Raw genomic sequence first — 14,910 nt, forward strand, 5'->3', positions numbered from 1 at the left:
TGAGAAGAACATGCAACCAAGAATACTTTATCCAGCAAGGCTCTCATTCAAAATGGAAGGAGAGATAAAGAGCTTCCAAGACAGGCAGGAACTGAAAGAATATGTGACCGCCAAACCAGCTCTGCAAGAAATTTTAAGGGGGACTCTTAAAATTCCCCTTTAAGAAGAAGTTCAGTGGAACAATCCACAAAAACAAGGACTGAATAGATATCATGATGACACTAAACTCATATCTGTCAATAGTAACTCTGAACATGAACAGGCTTCATGACCCCATCAAAAGGTGCGCAGGGTGTCAGACTGGATAAACAAAGCAGGACCCATCTATTTGCTGTCTACAAGAGACTCATTTTAGACAGAAGGACACCTACAGCCTGAAAATAAAAGGTTGGAGAACCATTTACCATTCAAATGGTCCTCAAAAGAAAGCAGGAGTAGCCAACCTTATATCAGATAAACTAAAATTTACCCCGAAGACTATATATAGTGAGAGATTACGAGGGACACTATATCATACTTAAAGGATCTATCCAACAAGAGGACTTAAAAATCCTCAATATATATGCCCCGAATGTGGGAGCTGCCAAATATATAAATCAATTAATAACCAAAGTGAAGAAATAATTAGATAATAATACGCTTATACTTGGTGACTTCAATCTAGCTCTTTCTATACTCCATAGGTCTTCTAAGCACAACATCTCCAAAGAAACAAGAGCTTTAAATGATACACTGGACCAGATGGATTTCACAGATATCTACAGAACTTTACATCCAAATTCAACTGAATACACATTCTTCTCAAGTGCACATGGAACTTTCTCCAGAATACACCACATACTGGGTCACAAATCGGGTCTGAACCGATACCAAAAGATTGGCATCGTCCCCTGCATATTCTCAGACCATAATGCCTTGAAATTAGAACTAAATCACAACAAGAAGTTTGGAAGGACTCTAAACACATGGAGGTTAAGGACCATCCTGCTAAAAGATGAAAGGGTCAACCAGGAAATTAAGGAAGAATTAAAAAGATTCATGGAAACTAATGAGAATGAAGATACAACCTTTCAAAATCTTTGGGATGCAGCAAAAGCAGTCCTAAGGGGGAAATACATCGCAATACAAGCATCCATTCAAAAACTGGAAAGAACTCAAATACAAAAGCTAACCTTACACATAAAGGGGCTAGAGAAAAAACAGCAAATAGATCCTACACCCAGCAGAAGAAGAGAGTTAATAAAGATTCGAGCAGAACTCAATGAAATCGAGACCAGAAGAACTGTGGAACAGATCAACAAAACCAGGAGTTGGTTCTTTGAAAGAATTAATAAGATAGATAAACTATTAGCCAGCCTTATTAAAAAGAAGAGAGAGAAGACTCAAATTAATAAAATCATGAATGAGAGAGGAGAGATCACAACCAACACCAAGGAAATACAAACGATTTTAAAAACATATTATGAACAGCTATACGCCAATAAATTAGGCAATCTAGAAGAAATGGACGCATTCCTGGAAAGCCACAAACTACCAAAACTGGAACAGGAAGAAATAGAAAACCTGAACAGGCCAATAACCAGGGAGGAAATTGAAGGAGTCATCAAAAACCTCCCAAGACACAAAAGTCCAGGGCCAGATGGCTTCCCAGGGGAATTCTATCAAACGTTTAAAGAAGAAACCATACCTATTCTACTAAAGCTGTTTGGAAAGATAGAAATAGATGGAGTATTTCCAAATTCGTTCTATGAGGCCAGCATCACCTTAATTCCAAAACCAGACAAAGACCCCACCAAAAAGGAGAACTACAGACCAATATCCCTGATGAACATGGATGCAAAAATTCTCAACAAGATACTAGCCAATAGGATCCAACAGTACATTCATTAAGAAAATTATTCACTATGACCAAGTAGGATTTATCCCCGGGACACAAGGCTGGTTCAACACTCGTAAAACCATCACTGTGATTCATCATATCAGCAAGAGAAAAACCAAGAACCATATGATCCTCTCATTAGATGCAGAGAAAGCATTTGACAAAATACAGCATCCATTCCTGATCAAAACTCTTCAGAGTGTAGGGATAGATGGAACATTCCTCGACATCTTAAAAGCCATCTATGAGAAGCCCACAGCAAATATCATTCTCAATGGGGAAGCACTGGGAGCCTTTCCCCTAAGATCAGGAACAAGTCAGGGACATCCTCTCTCACCACTGCTATTAAACATACTACTGGAAGTCCTAGCCTCAGCAATCAGACAACAAAAAGACATTAAAGGCATTCAAATTGGCAAAGAGGAAGTCAAACTCTCCCTCTTCGCTAATGACATGATACTCTACATAGGAAACCCAAAAGCCTCCACCTCAAGATTGCTAGAACTCAAACAACAATTTGGCAGCGTGGCATGATACAAAATCAATGCCCAGAAATCAGTGGGGTTTGTCTACACTAGCAATGATACTGAAGAAAGAGAAATCAAGGAGTCAATCCCATTTACAATTGCACCCAAAAGCATAAGATACCTAGGAATAAACCTAACCAAAGAGGTAAAGGATCTATACCCTAAAAACTATAAAACACTTCTGAAAGAAATTGAGGAAGACACAAAGAGATGGAAAAATATTCCGCCCATGGATTGGCAGAATTAATATTGTGAAAATGTCAATGTTACCCAGGGCAATTTACACGTTTAATGCAATCCCTATCAAAATACCATGGACTTTCTTCAGAGAGTTAGAACAGATTTTAAGAGTTGTGTGGAATCAGAAAAGACCCTGAATAGCCAGGGGAATTTTAAAAAAGAAAACCATAGCTGGGGGCATCTCAATGGCAGATTTCAGTTTGTACTACAAAGCTCTGGTCATCAAGACAGTGTGGTACTGGGACAAAAACAGACACATAGATCAATGGAACAGAATAGAGAACCCAGAAGTGGACCCTGAACTTTATGATCAACTAATATTCGATAAAGGAGGAAAGGCTATCCATTGGAAGAAAGACAGTCTCTTCAATAAATGGTGCTGGGAAAATTGGACATCCACATGCAGAAGAATGAAACTAGACCACTCTCTTTCACCATACACAAAGATAAACTCAAAATGGATGAAAGATCTAAATGTGAGACAAGAGTCCATCAAAATCCTAGAGGAGAACACAGGCAACACCGTTTTTGAACTCAGCCACAGTAACTTCTTGCAAGATACATCCACAAAGGCAAAAGAAACAAAAGCAAAGGGATCCCTGGGTGGCGCAGCGGTTTGGCGCCTGCCTTTGGCCCAGGGCGCGATCCTGGAGACCCAGGATCGAATCCCACGTCAGGCTCCCGGTGCATGGAGCCTGCTTCTTCCTCTGCCTGTGTCTCTGCCTCTCTCTCTCTCTCTCTCTCTCTCTCTCTCTCTCTCTCTGTGACTATCATAAATAAATAAAAAATTAAAAAAAAAAAAGAAACAAAAGCAAAAATGAACAATTGGGACTTCATCAAGATAAGAAGCTTTTGCACAGCAAAGGATACAGTCAACAAAACTAAAAGACAACCTACAGAATGGGAGAAGATATTTGCAAATGATGTATTAGGTAAAGGGCTTGTTTCCAAGATCTATAAAGAACTTATCAAACTCAACACCAAAGAAACAAACAATCCAATCATGAAATAGGCAAAAGACATGAACAGAAATCTCACAGAGGAAGACATAGACATGGCCAACATGCACATGAGAAAATGCTCTGCATCACTTGCCATCAGGGAAATACAAATCAAAACCACAATGAGATACCCCCTCACACCAGTGAGAATGGGGAAACTTAACAAGGCAGGAAACCACAAATGTTGGAGAGGATGTGGAGAAAAGGGAACCCTCTTACACTGTGGGTGGGAATGTGAACTGGTACAGCCACTCTGGAAAACTGTGTGGAGGTTCCTCAAAGAGCTAAAAATAGACCTGCCCTACTACCCAGCAATTGCACTGTTGGGGATTTACCCCAAAGATACAGATGCAATGAAACGCCAGGACACCTGCACCCCGATGTTTCTAGCAGCAATGTCCACAATAGCCAAACTGTGGAGGGAGCCTCGGTGTCTGTCGAAAGATGAATGGATAAAGAAGATGTGGTTTATGTATACAATGGAATATTACTCAGCCATTACAAACGACAAATACCCACCATTTGCTTCAATGTGGATGGAACTGGAGGGTATTATGCTGAGTGAAGTAAGTCAATCGGAGTAGGACAAACATTACATGTTCTCATTCATTTGGTGAAATAATAGTGAATGGGAGTATAAGGGAAGGGAGAAGAAATGTGTGGGAAATATCAGAAAGGGAGACAGAACATAAAGACTCCTAACTCTGGGAAACGAACTAGGGGTGGTGGAAGGAGGGGAGGGTGGGGGGTGGGTGTGAATGGGTGACAGGCACTGAGGGGGGCACTTGACGGGATGAGCATTGGGTGTTATTTTGTATGTTGGTAAATTGAACACCAATAAATAAATTTATTATTTAAAAAATAAATAAAATGAAGGACAATAGAATAAAGGCTGGGAGGGGAGATGTGAAAGTGTACTATTGTAAGGCTATTATATGTGATGTAGTAAAATATCATTTGAATGTAGACCATGTTAAGTTAAAGATACTATAATCTCTAAAGCAGCCACTATAATAACAAAACAGAGTTATAGCTAAGAAATCAACAAAGGAGTTAAAATAAAATCATAAATATAATCTGAAAAAAAGGCAGAATAAAAGTAAAATGGGAATAAGGATTGGTTTGGACATTACAAACCAAGAACAGGATAATAGACTTAACTATATCAATAACTACATGAAGGTTAATGATCTATACACTCCAACTAAAATGCAGGATTGTCAGATTGCATAAAAAAGCAAGACCCAGCTACATGCTGCCTACAAAAAATACTTTATATACCTTATATATGAAAAAAAACAAGTTAAAAGAATGAAAAAATGCATACCAAGCTAACATTAATTTTTTAAAAAGCATAAATGGCTATTATAATATCAGATGAAGATTTCAGAGCAAATAATACTACCAGGAATAACTAAGGTTATTTTGTAATAAAAAACGGATCAGTGAATGAAGAAGACATAAGAATTCTAAACATTTATGTTCCTAATAAACAATTCAACACAAATGAACTTGCACCATTTCTTATTTATACATTTGATAGAATTTACCATTGAAATCATCTGGTCTTGGAGTTTTCCTTATGGTGATACTATTAATCTACCAACTAAATGTTTTTTAGATGAAGGATTATTAATTTCATACAAATCTTGAGTAATTGGGCAGTATCTTTAAAATATTTGTACATTTTCTTTAAGTTATTGAACTTATGGACATAAAATTTTTCATAATATTCTATTACATTCCACCTAGACTCTACTTTTTACTTATCTACTCATTTATATATCTAACCCACCCATTAATCCATTTTATTTTCTTTTTTTAATTTTTATTTATTCATAGAGACACAGAGAGAGAGAGAGAGGCAGAGACACAGGCAGAAGGAGAAGCAGGCTCCATGCAGAGAGCCCGAAGCGGAACTCGATCCCGGGTCTCCAGTATCACGCCCTGGGCTGAAGGCTGTGCTAAATCGCTGCGCCACCGGGGCTGCTCCATTTTATTTTCAAAGTACATTGTGAATATCAGTAAACTTTTTTGTAAGTACTTCAGCATGCATGTCATTAACTAGAATTTAATATTTATTTAGTTTTTCTATTAATGTAAAATTTACAAAAAATGAAAATGAAAAACTCTACTAGATGTTTGCTGAAAATAACTGTATGTATATACCTGTGTAACATGAACACTTAAGACAAAAACATTGCCTTCCAAAAACCAAACAAAAACACTACCTTAACTTCATAATGCTCCTACATGTTCTTTTTTTGTTAAATGCTCTTTCAACTTGCACAGGCAATCGCTGGCTTTTTTTCCCCACTGAAACTTACTTATGCTTATGAAATTAAATTTTAACATAAATAAAAATATTACATACAAAGAAATACTTATGGAATTACTACTTTATCCCTGAACCTCAATTAACTGTCTTTGATACCTCTTGGTTTACGCATACACTGCTTTGAAACCCACTCCCCTAAAATACAAATTGTGCTTCATTGCATCACTAATTGAAATCTCTAAATGATTTCTATTTTTAAAAATATTTAATTAATTTATTTATTCATGAGAGACACATAGAGGTGGAGACACAGACAGAGGGAGAAGCAAGCTCGTTACAGGGAGCCTAATGTGGGACTAGATCCCAGATCCCGGGATCACTCCCTGAGCTGAAGGCAGATGCTCAACCGCTGAGCCACCCAGGCATCCCTAAATGATTTCTATTTAAAAAAAAAAACTTCTTTGTGAATTTATGGTCTTAGTGGGGTCATATTTTGGTAGTGGATATTGCTGACATTAGTGATTTATTTCTATTAATTATGTTTTAAAAGAAATACAAAGTAACTAAAGCACTTATTGTTGTTTTCCTAGTGCAATGTATACTTTAGGAAGAAGGAGTAGGTGAGGGACACATAAGGTCTTCTGCTGTACATTTCACATTATGCTATAGAAAACCAGAGACTCAGTCACATTTCTCCTTTAGCAACTGGCTCCCTGTTAGGTACCATAGTGAGGTAACACTGAGAAGGGGTTTGCAACTTCCTGTCTGCTTCCTGTGTCTCTCAGTTTCACCCCAACAAATGTTTTCATTTAACTAGGGCCATGTGGTTTCTGTAAGGACACCAATTTTGCAGTTTTTCTGACTTTTCTAAAAGTCATTGCACGAGAATGACTTTTCTCTCCTCAGAGATCTGAACCCAACCCAGGGGACGCTCTGCTGAGATCCTAAGGCTCAGCACTACCTGAGCAACTCATCCTCCATAGAGGTTGAGTGCCAGGTATGCATCAAGGTCCCTGCTCAGCACATTTAAAAACCACCACTAACTAGGTAGCCCCCTTTCCACAGAGGTCTGAGTCCCAGCACTGAGAGGCCCTTCTTTCATATTATGGTTCTCCAGAAACCCGAGGTCTTCCCTTGGTTTACCCAGCTCTAAGGGTGCAAGCTCTCTCCTATTATTTTCTTATTTTGTTTATTAATGTTATTTTCTTTCATTTTCTTCATGGTAAATGTATTCTTTAATTCTCATCCTCTATTTCACAAATTCCCCCATTTGCTTCCCCTCTGATAAACATTGGTTTGTTCTCTATAGTTAAGAATCTCGTTCTTGCTTTGTCTCTTCTTTTCCTTGGCTCATTTGTTCCTTAAATTCCACATATAAGTGAGATCATATGGTGTTTGTCTTTCTCTGACTTTTTCCACTCAGTATTATACTCTGTAGTTCTATCCATGTTGTTGCAAATGGCAAGATTTCATTCCTTTTGATAGCTAAATAATATATATATATGTGTATGTATATATATATATATATATATATATATATATATATATATATATATATATAACACCACACCTTGATCCATTCATCAATCAATGGACACATGGGCTGCTTCCATAATTTGGCTATTGTAAATAACGCTGCCATAAACATAGGGATGCATATATTATTTTGAGTCAATGTTTCTATATTTTTTGGGTAAATAACCAAGTAGTGTGATTACTGGATCATAGGGTAGTTCTATTTTTAATTTTTTGAGGAAACTCCATACTCTTTTTCACAATGGCTGCACCAATTTGCATCCTCACCAGAAGTGCAAGAGAGTTCCTTTCTCTGCATATCCTTGCCAACAATTGTTTATTCCATACAAATTTTTTTATCTTATGTGGTTCCATACAAATCTTAGGATTATTTGTTCTAGTTCTGTGAAAAATACTGTTGGTATTTTGATAGAGATTTCAGTAGGGATGTAGATTGCTTTGGGTAGAATAGACATTTTCACAATATTTGTTCTTCCAACTCATGAGCATAGAATATCTTTCCATTTCTCTACATCACCTTGAACTTCTTTCATCGGTGTGTTATAGTTTTCAGAGTACAGGTCTTTCACCTCTTTTGTTAAGTTTATTCTGAGATATTTTATTTTTGGTGTGATTATAAATGGGATTCTTTTTCTTAATTTTACTTTCTGCTGCTTCATGATTAGTGTATAGCAATGCAGCAGATTTCTGTACATTGATTTTGTATCATACGACTTTACTGAATTCATTTATCAGTTCTAGTATTGTTTTGGTGGAGTCTGAGGTTTTCTCTATTTAGTATCATGTCATCTGCAAATAGCAAGAGTTCTACTTCTTCCTTACCAATTCAGATGTTTTTTATTCCTTCTTCTTGTCTCATTCCTGTGATGAAGATTTCCAGTACTATGTTAAATAAAAGTGGTGAGGGGTAACCTGGGTGGCTTAGTTGGTTAAGTGTCTGCCTTTGGCTCAGGTCATGATCCAAGGGTCCTAGGATTGAGCCCCGCCTCGGGATCCCTGCTCAGTGTTAAGGCTGCTTTTCCCTTTCCTCCCTTCTCGTGTTCTCTCTCGTTATTTCTGTCTCTCTGTTGCTCTCAAATAAATAAAACAATTTAGAAAGAAATGAAAGAAAGAAAGAAAGAAAGAAAGAAAGAAAGAAAGAAAGAAAGAAAGAAAGAAAGAAAGATAGATAGTAGTGAGAGTGGACATCTTTGCCTTGCTCCTGACCTTAGGTGGAAAGCTCTCAGTTTTTTACCAGAGTATGGTGTTAGCTGTGGGGTTTTTATATAAGGCCTTTATTATGTTGAGATATGTTTCCTTTAGACCTACTTTGCAGAGGGTTTTTATTATGAATGAATGGTGTACTTTACTAAATGCTTCTTCTATATCTATTGAAGTGAACATAGAGTCTTTATCCTTTTTCTTATTGATGTGACATATCACATTGGTTGTTTTGTGAATATTAAACCACCCTTGCATCCCAGAAATAAATACCCCTTGATCGTGATGTACGATTTTTTATTATATTGTTGGATTCAGTTTGCTGAATTTGTTGAGGATTTTTGCATCTATGTTAATGAGGGATATTGGCCTGTAGTTCTGTTTTTGTGATGTCTTTATCTGGTTTAGCAATCAAGGTGATACTGGCCTCATCGATGAATTTGGAAGTTTTCCTTCCTCTTGTATTTTTTGAAATAGCTTTAAGAATGAGTATTAACTCTTCCTTAAATGTTTGGTAGAATTCCCTTGTGAAGCTATCTGGTCCTGGACTTTTGTTTTGGGGGAGTTTTTTGATTACTGATCCAATTTCCTTTTGGATTATTGGTTCATTCAAATTTTCTATTTCTTCCCACCTTAGTTTTGGTAGGTTATATGTCTCTAGGAATTTATCCACTTCTTCTAAGTTGTCAAATTTATTGGCATATAGATTTTCATAATATTGTGTTACGCTTGTTTGTATTTCTGTGGTGTTAGTTGTTATTTCTCCTCTTTCATTAGTAATTTTATTTATTTGGGTACTGTCTCTTTTTTTTAATGAGTCTTACTAGAGGTTTACCAATTTTGTTGATATTTCAAAGAATCAGCTCCTGGTTTCATTGATCTGTTCTATTGGTTTTTTTTTTTCAGTTTCTCTATCATTTATTTCTGTTCTAATCTTTATTATTTCCTGCCTTTTCATGGTTTTTGGTTTTGTGTGTTCTTTTCCTAGCTCCTTTAGGTATAAGGTTAAGGTTTTTTGTTTGCGACTTTTCTTGCTTCTTGAGACAGGCCTGTGTGGCTATAAACTTCCATCTTAGAACCACTTTTGCTGCATCCCAAAGATTTTGGAGTACTGTGTTTTCATTTTGGTGTCATTCTTTCACAGGGGCCATCCTAATCTTCTCTGTATCATTCCAATTTTAGTGTATGTGCTGCTAAACAATTTTATTTCTTCTTATATTTTTTGGTTGACCATTGTTGAGGGGCATGTTGTTTAACCTATATGTATTTGTGCTCTTTCAAAAAATTTTTTTAATTTTTTATTTATTTATGATAGTCACAGAGAGAGAGAGAGAGAGGCAGAGACACAGGCAGAGGGAGAAGCAGGCTCCATGCACCGGGAGCCTGATGTGGGATTCGATCCCGGGTCTCCAGGATCGCGCCCTGGGCCAAAGGCAGGCGCCAAACCGCTGCGCCACCCAGGGATCCCTATTTGTGCTCTTTCAATATTTTTTTCTTGTAATTGATTTCTAGTTTCATAACATTGTGATTAGAAAAGACACACAGGGGGCACCTGGGTGGCTCAGTGGTTGAGCATCTGACTTTGGCTCAGGTTGTGATTCTGGGGTCCTGGGATTGAATCCTGCATTGGGCTTTTGGCAGGGAGGCTTCCTTCTCCTTCTGCCTATGTCTCTGCCTCTCTCTCTCTGTCTCTTATGAATAAATAAATAGAATATTTTTTAAAAAGAAAAGAAAAGATGCACAGGATGAATTATGTGATCTGCTCTGGAAAATGTTCTGTATGCACTTGAAAAGAATGTGTATTCTGCTATTTTAGGATGGAATGTTCTGAATATATCTGTTAAATCCATCTGGTCTAGTGTGTCATTCAAGGCCACACTTGATTTTCTGTTTGTGGACGATCTGTTAAAATTCCCTACTATTGTATTACTATTGATTATTTCTTTTATATTTGTTATTAACTGTTTTATGTATTTAGTGCTTCCATGTTGGGTGCATAAATGTTTATAATCTTTATAACCTCTTGTTGAATTGTCCCATTTATCATTACATAGTGCTCTTCTTTGTCTCTTGTTATAGTCTTTGTTTTAAAATCTACCTTGTTGGGGTTCCTGGGTGGCTCAGATGGTTAAGAGTCTGCCTTCGCTCAGGTCATGATCTCAGGGTCCTGGGATTGAGTCCCATGTTGGGATCCCTGCCCAACGGGGTGTCTGCTTCTCCCTCTCACTCTGCCTCTCCCCCTGCTCATACTCACATGCTCTCCCTAAAATAAATAAATAAAATCTTTTAAAACTTTTTTTAAAAAAAATCTATCTTGTCTGATATAAGTATTGCTACTTTCCTTTCTTTTGGCATCCATTTATATCATAAATGTTTCTCCATCCCCTCACTTTCCATCTGCAGGTGTCTTTTGGTCTGAAATGAGTCTCTTGTAGGCAACATATAGATGGGTCTTGCTTTTAATCCATTCTATCATCCTATGTCTTTTGATTAGGGCATTTAATCCATTTACCCACAGAGTAATTACTGATAGATGTGTATTTATTGCTGTTTTGTTACTTGTTTTATGATTGTTTCTATAGGTTTTCTCTGATCCTTCTTTTACTGTCTTTTGTGATTCGTTGACTTTTTTTAGTGATATACTTGGATCCCTTTCTCTTTATTCTTTGCATACTCCTGTTTTTGATTCATGGTTACCATTAGGTTTGTATATAACATCTTCTGCATGTAGAAGTCATTTTTTTTTGCATATAGAAGTCTTAATTAAGTTTATGGCTGCTTAAGTTTAAACCCATTCTTTAGTCCTCTCCCTCCCACATTTTGGCTATATGGTTTCATATTTTACATTTTCTTATTTTATGAATCTTTTGACTGATTTTTACATAAATATTTTACTGCTTTTTTTTAACTTTTCATATTTTTCACTTCTGGTCTTCCGTCCCCCTTAATATTTCTTGTAGGGCTGGTCTAGTGGTCATAAACTCCTTTAGTTTTTGTCTGAGAAACTATCTCTCCCTCTATTCTGAATGATAGCCTTGCTGGATAGCATATTCTTGGCTGCAGGGTTTTCCCTTTCAGTACTTTGAATATATCATGCCATTCTAGTCTGGCCCACAAAGTTTCTGCTAAAAAATCTCCTGATAGCTTCATCAAGTTTCTCTTGTATGTAACTGCCTTTTTTTTCCTGCTGCTTTTTATCATTTTAATTACTATGTATCTTGGTGTAGACTTGTTTGGGTTGAAGTTTGGGGGGGGGGGAGGGAATCTCTGTGCCTCCTAGATCTGGATCTCTGCTTCCTTCTCCAGATTAGGGAAGTTTTCAGTTATTATTTCTTCAAATAAATATTCTGCCCCTTATCTAAGCTTCTTCTTTTGATATCCCTACAATATAGATGTTATTACACTTGATGGAATCACTGTTTTCTGTAAGACCATTTTCAATTTCCTTACTTTTCTTTCCCCTCCTTTGCTCAGCTTGGTTATTTTCCATTACTCTGTCTTCTAGGTCAGTAGTTTGTTCCCCTGCTTCACCTAGCCTGCTATATCTTCCAAGAAGTGTATTTTTTAGAATATTTTATTTATTTATTTGAGAGAGAGAGAATGCAAATGAGGAGAGGGGCAGGAGAGAGAGAGAATCTCAAGCAGACTCCACACTGAGCACAGAGCCTGACAAACTGAGGGCTGAGTCCCACTACCCCCAAGATCATGACCTGGGCCCAAACCAAGAGTTGGACACTCAATCAAGTGGGCCACCCACACACACCACTGTGAAGTATATTTTTAATTTTATTTTATTGTGTTCTTAATCTCTGACTCGCTCTTTTTTTATCTCTGTGTTAAGGGTTTCAATGAAGTCTTCCACTCTGTTCTCTAGTCCAGTGAATAACTTTATGATCATTACTTTAAATTCTCTATCTGGCATATTACTTATATATGTTTCACTTTAATCTCTTGCTGTGGTTTGGGCCTATTCTTTCATTTGGGAGGTGTTTCTCATCTCCTTATTTTGTCTGACTTTCTGTGTCTCTATATGTGTTCAAGAACATCAGCTGTTTCTCTTGCTCTTAACAGTAATAGCCTTGTGAAGAAGTGGTCCTGTAGTGCCCTTCAGTGCAGTATTCCCGGTTCCCTAGGTCCTGGTGCTTCAATGCATGTCTCCTGTGTATGTTGTGTGTACTCTGTTGTTGAGTCTTGACCTTTTTTCCCTTGAGTACAGTTGTCTGTAGAGGTTCTCTTTACCTATTGTGTGCAGCAGGGGTCAGCACATTTTATCAAGGTGTTTGATGGCTTGCTTACAAAATGAGACCCACTACCACTGCAGACAGAACTGAGGCCCCATAAGAGGCATGGGTCAGGAGGCATGGTACTGCTGAGGCTTGCACTGGTCTTCTGGGGGAGGGGACCACAGTGCAGGGACTCAGGTGAGCAACTGGGAAGGGTGGATGAGGGGAAGCATAGGGTAGAGAGTCTCTTGTAACCAAGTTAGGTATGGAGTGTTGGCTCTGTGCTGGTTTCCGAAGGTGGCCATTGTTTATGCTGGAAAGTAGGGAAGGGAAATGGCACCTGCCAGCTCCTTTATTCCTGGAATGGTCTCCCTGTAATCCTTGTGTCTCTAGGCCATGCTCTGAGATGAGCAAATCACTCTGCCTCCTGTATGTCCTCATCTCTTTTTCAAGCTCCTGGTTCTACAAGGTATCTGCACAGGATATTTGTTGTGCTATCTCTTTAAGGGTAGGGTCTCCACTTCTTTAAAGCTATTGGGTTCTCCCAAAGCCAAACCCTCTGATTTTTAAAATTCCAAGCTTTAAGTTCTGCTGGCTTTAAGAACTCATGAAAATCCAGCCCTTCTCACTTTCAAAGGCAAATATTAGAGAGATTCGTCCTCCCTGTTCCTGGGCTCCCTGGTATTAAAGTTTGTTTTCTGTCCATCTCTGTAACCACCAACTGCCCTCCTACCTTGTTTGGCCCCAGTCAGTTTTGCTCCCAGATCATGCTTTCACCCTTCCTGTGTTCTTCAATGTGGCCTCTTCCCTGCCTTTAGCTATGGGATTTGTTCTATCAGTCTTTGAGTCATTTCCCAGGTTCTTTGTTCTGATATGGATGTTATCTAGTTGTATCTATGGGACAAGGTGAGCTTAGGATCTTCCTACTTTGCCATCTCTCTTCTACTCTTCTTGTATATGTTACCTCATTGTTCTGTTTTAGCATTTTTAATCTTATAGTAATTGTTAAATCAAATAACTATTAAAATGTATTTTAAATAAGTGTTGTGGTTTCTTGTTTCCTGACTGGACATGATACACATACACTTTTTATTCTAATCACTTTCACAGTTTTCTCTTTTCTTTGGTTTTGGCAGCATCACTATGATGTACCTAGTTGTGGTTTTCCTGATATTTATTTAGCATAGGGTTTGTATCTTTTCTTCAATCTGTGACTTTTTAAATTTTCCTTACTCGGGCAGCCCTGGTGGCGCAGCAGGTTACTGCTGCCTGCAGCCTGGGGTGTGATCCTGGAGACCTGGGATCGAGTCCCATGTTGGGCTCCCTGAATGGAGCCTGCTTCTCCCTCTGCCTGTGTCTCTGCCTCTCTCTCTCTCTCTCTCTCTCTCTCTCTCTGTGTGTCTCTCATGAATAAATAAATAAAATCTTTAAAAAAAATAAATTTTCATTACTCACAGAAAATTCTAGGCCATTGTATCCTCAGATGTTGCTTTTGTCCAATTCTTTCTTCCTTTTTATATTATAACTCCTGTTTCACATTTGTTGGCCATCTTCACTGTGTCCCATACATCTCATTTGCTCTTTGTTATTGTTTCTTTTTTTAGTTTTTTCTCTTCTTGATTTATCTCTATATATTCTACCCTCACTTAACTTCCAGTTCATTTATATTTCCTGTGTCTATTCCATGTTTTACCCACTTAAAAAGTTCTAAATTTTATTAACCTTTGCTTTTAGTTCCAGAATTCCATTTGGAATTTGAGAATAATCTCTGTAGTTCTATCAAATTCATTTTACAGATTTAAAATTTAGGTACATTAATGTTTCATAATGAATACTTTTCTTTTATCGTAATGAAATATCTTTCCAGGTTCCTTGGAAGGCTAATCGCTTTGCAAATGTGCTATTTTCTGTTATTAAATTAGCTAACACTTGATTTATTTTTGTTCTTAAATGACAATATATCTGATATAAGTATCTGTTATCATTGTTTTTTGAATATTTTTAATTATTTTGAGAGGTAATTGTA

At 37.5% G+C, this 14,910-nt stretch overlaps 1 protein-coding gene and 1 non-coding gene across 3 annotated transcripts in view; one reads left to right on the forward strand and one right to left on the reverse strand.

Annotated features, from left to right (window-relative positions):
- RADX (RPA1 related single stranded DNA binding protein, X-linked) overlaps positions 1-14,910 on the forward strand; it is a 264,805-nt gene that overhangs the window by 84,057 nt on the left and 165,838 nt on the right. For both annotated transcript variants that reach the window (XM_072743305.1, XM_072743303.1), the window contains one exon: positions 5,490-5,683. The gene's annotated coding sequence lies outside the window, so the exon portion shown is untranslated. The remainder of the gene's footprint in view (positions 1-5,489; positions 5,684-14,910) is intronic.
- LOC112932089 (U6 spliceosomal RNA) lies at positions 9,759-9,862 on the reverse strand. Its single transcript, XR_003237419.1, has one exon. It is a non-coding gene; the product is annotated as a U6 spliceosomal RNA (small nuclear RNA).

Source organism: Vulpes vulpes, chromosome X (genome assembly GCF_048418805.1).
Source record: "Vulpes vulpes isolate BD-2025 chromosome X, VulVul3, whole genome shotgun sequence".
Classification (NCBI taxonomy): Eukaryota; Metazoa; Chordata; class Mammalia; order Carnivora; family Canidae; genus Vulpes; species Vulpes vulpes.